The sequence below is a fragment of the Mustela putorius genome, unplaced genomic scaffold (assembly GCF_011764305.1).
Source record: "Mustela putorius furo isolate JIRA1106 unplaced genomic scaffold, ASM1176430v1.1 tig00000407_pilon_pilon_pilon, whole genome shotgun sequence".
Lineage (NCBI taxonomy): Eukaryota > Metazoa > Chordata > Mammalia > Carnivora > Mustelidae > Mustela > Mustela putorius.
The window spans coordinates 8,088,549-8,094,749 of NW_025421373.1; positions in this window are offsets into that span (position 1 = coordinate 8,088,549).

A 6,201-nucleotide genomic window follows, 5' to 3' on the forward strand; every position below is an offset into this window, starting at 1 on the left:
TCGTAAATGTCACACCTTGGCACGTTTGTGTTAAGTGTAGAGGAAACCATACACAACCGGCTGGGAAACAGAGAGCGTGTGTCCGGAGGTTGGCTTTCGTGATTAGACATGTGCCTTCGCCGTCTGAGATGCTTTTGGAAAAACCCTCCCTCAGGCTTGCCAGGAAATTTGGGCTTAACTGCATCTGTTCTGTCTGAAATGTTTGGGGTTGGGGGGAGACTGGTTCACGGCCATCGGGAGAGCTCATGCACTCTCGCTGTACAGCTAACGCCTCCCGCCCGCCAGCCTCCGCGGTCCACTCCAAGGAACTCAGTACTCCTTCCAGACGCCAGCGGCAGAAGGCAGTTGGGTGAGTCCAGAGCATTGAGCTGGGTTCAGGTGCAGAGTCTCCGGGTTTAGTAAAAAGCATTTCCCCATTCTAGGCTATCTTCCCTTTTCCCCTGCGTTTCCAAAAACCAGGGTTAAATTAAAGTCAATGATTGCCAGATGAAGATATAACATCCTGCTTTGTATTGAAAGAAAGTTGTTTGTCTCTGGCCACTCATCCTTCTGACATATTCTTGATTAAAATGGAAGAAATGAAAAGGGCCAAACCAAATACCCTGCTTCAAACAGACTAGCATGGAGAGAAGGATCATTTCTTTTCTTTGCTACACTTTTAGTCATTTGGCCAAAGAGCAAATGGATATTCCTAACTTCTTTATGATAATAAATTAAGGGCATTTCTGTAGCCTGGCCATGAAAAAATTGCTCTATTTATGTAGCATTTCATTTAATATTACTCATTCATTCACAGAATAAAAAGCCACTGCCCCCCCCCCCAGGAGAACTGCAGAGACCCTGGGACTTAACGGACGATGAGTGGCAAGTGTTTACTGCTAAGTGGACAAGCGTGGCACTGTAAGAAGGCTAAATCTGGGGGAAGCCAGGCCTGTTGCTAAGGCTACAGAGGGGCTGGAGAGGGGAAAGAGGCAGGAGGGCTGCCCACAGCTGCCTTTCTCACTCAGCAAAGGGGCCTGAGAAACAAAAGCTACTGGTGGAAGTTCCATCACTCTTGCTGGACAGCTGCCTCCAGAGCCCACATCTGCACAGAGAAGGAAGCAGGTCCCGGGGCAGAGTGAAGACGTAAGAGAGAGATTCGGTAAAGCAGAAGCTCTCCAGGTCCCCAGTGTAGGGCCCTTGTGAGTCACGCCTATTCCAAAGCGAGCAGTTCCCACCCAGTGGCCTTTGCGAGGCTCCGCCATCCGCATCCCCTAAGTCTACCTGTCTGAAATTTAGACGGGTCTGAATTCTCCTGAGAATTCTAGGAGACCTGTGACAAGCCCTCCTAGGCAGCTAGCCCTTGGTTGGGTAACGCATCAGGCCTTCACCCTTACTGAGGGTTTCTCTCCCAGACCTGGACCCGAGACGGAAACGTGACATCTGGGTCTTGTGGGCGAGCCAGTGGATGGAAAATGGCTGTGAGAGAAAAGGCCCCGAAGACGTGCCTTGGTGGGGATGCTCCCTCCCCGGAGAGGCCTGGAAACAGTTTTGCAGGGAGACCACAAAGCAAAAAATGGCTCTGAAATCTAGGTCACCTCATTCAGAGTTCTCTCAGAGCTGTCCCTGGCAGCCCCCGCAACCCGGACCACCCGGGTTAAGAAGCTACAAGGCAACCTTTTCGGTCTTTCAGCTGCACTGAGGATTTCCACTGGTGATTTCACTCCTTTCGACTATTCTAGTGGTTCTCAATCCTGGCGGCCTAGGAAAATAAACCAGGAAGTTGCTAAACGGATCAGTGCCTGGATCCTATCCCGGACCAACTGAGTCAGAATCTCTAGTGGGGCCTGGGTGCCAAGAGTCTTGAGAAAGCTCCCTGAGATGATTCTAATATGCAGCCAGGGTCAGAGAATCCCTGAGCCATCCTCTCCTTGACTCAACAGGAATAAATAATAATATCTATAATTTGGTGAGCACTCACTGTGTGTCAGACGAGTATTTCTTTGTTTTAGGTCGCTGACGTCGCTCAGAAAACCCGTTATTACCATCTCTTAGATGAGGAGACGTTGGTCTCCGGGAGGTAAAGGGACTCGCCTGGTGTTACACAGTTGGAAAGCCGTCATCAGGACACGTCGCTCTCTATCATCCTGTCTTCCCACAGAAAAGTAGGAGAAGACCAATGACAGGCTGGCTGCAGCGAGAAGACCAGGCCCACAGCCTCCTGCCAGGAGGCTCGCCTGCAAAAATCAGGCTAGAAGGCTATGACTGAAATTATGTCATCCAGAAAGATGTCCTAGTCTCCATACTTCTGTGAGATGACTTTATTTGGAAATATAGTCTTTGTAGATGATCGAGTTAAGATGAGGTCACTGGGGCAGGCCTAAGCAGATACCACCATGTTCTTATAGAGGAGAAATTTGGATACAGAGACAGACACACACATGGGGAGAATGTGGTGTGAAGACAGAGGCAGGGGGTGATGCATTTACAAGTCAGGGAACACCAAAGATGGCCTGCGAGCCACGGAAGCTGGGAGAAGGGCACAGAGCAGATTCTTCCACATGGCTAGAAAGGACCCAACTTGATCTCAGCCTTCTGGACTCCAGAATTAGGAGACAATGGCTTTCTTTGTGTAAGCCCCTTGAGTTGGGGCACTCTGTTATGGCGGCCCCAGAAAACAAATACAGAGAACTTGTGGGGAAGATTGAAAGAAAAAAAAAAAACCAGCCCTCATCATTTTAACCATGAGGCGATGGCTGCCTGAAAAGACTTAGCCAAATGTCCAAGTTCAAGTCGTAAGTCTGGCCCCGATTAGGGGCCCTGCCCCTACGCACGAGCCCCTTTTACTTTTCTCCAGTAATTTCCCATTGGGTTCATTTTCAACTTTGGCTTCTTAATTAATCTTACTTGGGGTTATCCTTTCACACAGGTTCTGGGCATGTCCTTTGTATCCAGTTTTCAAAGATTTGAATTAGAGTGGAACCATCATTTCTTCCTGTGAACTGAGGCCTGGAAACATCTAGAACCTGCTGCCGGTGGAAGCCGGAGTCCCCATTCTGCACAGAGGTCTGGGGGCCTCTGGCTGCTAAGATATGCTGTAACTGCCACTATGTCTTGCTGGCTCAGCTGGCCGTGGGGGTCCAGCCAGGAAGTTGGCGCAGCCACTGCTGTGAGCAGCAGGGATATACATGACTACCTGTGAAAACTCAGGCCCGTGAAACAGCTCTACAGGCTGGAGGCAAATATTTGTTCAGCTCTACAAAGAAGGCTGTTATGAAATGTGTGGGTGACCTGTGGTCTCCCCCAGGGTGCTCCACTGTGGCCCTGGCCAAGAGGAGATCAGCTTTGGTCTGGCCAGGGACAGTCAAGGACTGTGTGGAATTGAACATGTCTTTATATCAGTGCCAACATGAGGGGTAGCTAAAGAAGGCATCTGTTTGCATGGCTTTCAGGAGCAGTTGGAGTGTGACCCACCTCCCCCCTACTCCTTCTCTCTGAAAAATACTCTAGTATTTTTACTCAGCTCAGTGAATTCTGGGATTCTAAAGGCAATGCTCTATCCCTTCAATTTAAACCAATTCAAGGTTTATTAAAATGCAAATAAAATTAAAATACTCTCTTAGAGGTGGTGGTTTAACTGTATTGGTCATTTATATCTTAATGTTGAAGGCTTTTAGATCATTTTCAGAGAAGTTTTATTTGGTGAAGAATTAAAAGAAAGGAATATAATGTGTTCAAAAAGGGGACATTGTCTCTTAATATTAGCTATTGCCTTTTGCAAAGAAACAGGTTTGTGCTTGACACCAGTCTGAGGAAGAATAAGAGAGGAGGTTGGTCGACTGGTTAGGATGCCCTCACTTTGCTGGAATTACAGTTTTGGGTCTGACCTTCCTTTGGCAACTGCAGGACAGGTGTTGCCAGTGTCCCAGAAATGGATGTGTCCATGGCCGAAATAAGGCTACCAGAGATTGGCGTATAAAAGCCAGCATTCAAATGTACTCATTTACAATGAAAATATGTGTTATATGCTTACGGAAGAGAAATTCTCTCCACGGAAAACGTGCATGAGAAACCAATTCTAATCAGAGAGATGCATGATCAGCAGGAAAGTGTGTATGTGGTGTGGAATTTTTTGGATAATATTTATGACTCATATTATCAGGCATTAGTTTAGGTCAAGATCCAAACAGAAAAGCAGAAACCATCCCAGGTATTTCAAGAGAGAGAATTTGACAGAAGGAATGGGTTAAACACAGAGATAGAAACTGTAAGAAGCAACATGTCCTGAGGTTAGGAGTATAAAGAGAAGAGGTGGGTGTTGTCAGATCTTGGGAGCTGGAAGTAGGGGCCCTGCAGAGCTGGGACTCACACTGCTGAGAAGGGAGGGCTGCCTGAGGTAATCTGGCACCGTTGTCAAGGTGTGGTGAAGTTGATTCTGGGCCTATAGGAAGAAGCTGGTCTGGGACCAACTCCAGCTACCTGATCGTCTTTATTGGCCAAATACACTCACAAGCATAACAAGCAAAAGGTAAAAGGAAAAAGGAAAAGCACAAGATTTTTTTTGCACTCTTCCTACCTTCAGCATCTCCTTCCACTGCCCCCTACTCCTTGATCAAGGAGAAAAGTAATTTGCAGAGTCCTAGCATCATGAGGCTGCTTTGAGGGCTGGGGTGGAACTAAGAGACAACACGATAGCTTTTGTAACCTGATGCACCAGTCTCTGCTCTAGGACTGTTCTCGCCACAAGAAACAGTTAATCAAATTCCTGGGGTGGCATTTGAGACACATCACCCAGCTGGGTCTGTCTGAATTCTCCTTTTGTAAATTTTATTCAGATCATCTCCATTTTTCCTAACAATTTCTTTCTTCAGACAGAAGACAATGTAATTTCTTTTTTAAAATGGATTTTCTTTATTTATTCATGAGAGAGAGAGAGAGAGAGAGGGAGAAGGAGAGAGGGAGAGGGAGAATCAGGATCCCCATGGAGCAGGGGGCCTGATGTAGGGCTGGATCCCAGGAAGGCAGACACTTAGCCGACTGAGCCACCCAGGCACCCGACAATGTGATTTCTTATCCAAAAGCTTTCTTATTTCCTCTGTAGATGTCACCCAGAACATGTGGATTGGATTTAGGGTATGCAGAAATGGCTTTGAGTATTTCTCATCAAAGTGACTTGTTGACTGCATATAGGACACTAACAGCTCTCTGACACTCAGGAACTCAGTCTCCCAGTAGGGGCCATGTCACTCTCCTAGTCATTGACCAGACAAAATGCATTCATGTAATGAAAATGAGACAAGAGTTGTTTTCTCAAAGATCTTGCTGAGCTAAAGCTAGAACCCAAAATCCAAGCTAATCTTCAAAATGCGAGATTGTTGTCATCAAAGGTGCTATATTAGTCAAGGTTCTCCTGGGAAACAGATAAACAATGTGATGTATATATAGAAAGAAAGATCTATGCAGGTGCCTGGGTGGCTCAGTTGGTTGAGCAGCTGACACTTGACTTCAGCTCAGGTCATGATCCCAGGCCCTGGATTTCAGCTCAGGTCATGATCTCAGGGTCCTGGAATTGAGCCCTGCACTGGGTTACACTCAGGAGAGAGTCTGCTTGAGGACTCTCTCTCTCTCTCTCTCTGCCCCTCCTCCTGCTCATGCTGTTTCTCTCTCTCCAAAATAAATAAACAAATCTTAAAAAGAAAGAAAGATTTATATTAAGGAATTTCCTCACAATATTGTGGGGCAGTGGGGTCCGAAATCTACAAGACAAGCCTACAGGTTAGAAGTTCTGGCAAGAGTCAGTGTTGAAGTCTTGAGTCTGAAGGCAATGTAGAGGCAGAATTCTTTCCTCTTTGGGGATCTCGGTCTTTTCTCTTAAGTCTTCCAATGGATTGGATGAGATCCACCCATATTATGGAGCTGATCTACTTTACTCAGTCTACTGACTTGAATGGCAATCACATCTAAAACATACCAACATCTAGACTGGTGTTTAACTAAACAACTGGACACCAGAGCCTAGCTAAGTTGATACATGAAATTAATCATTACAGATGTCATTGTGAAAAGTATATAGATATCCCAGGAGAGCTGGGAACATTGGGTGGCTACAAAGAATAATCCAGTCCTACTTGAAACTCTGGAAGATAATTTCCTCATCGTGAAATATCCCAGGGAAGATGGGATAAGCACTTAGGGATGGGCCTATGGAGATCACCTCACTAT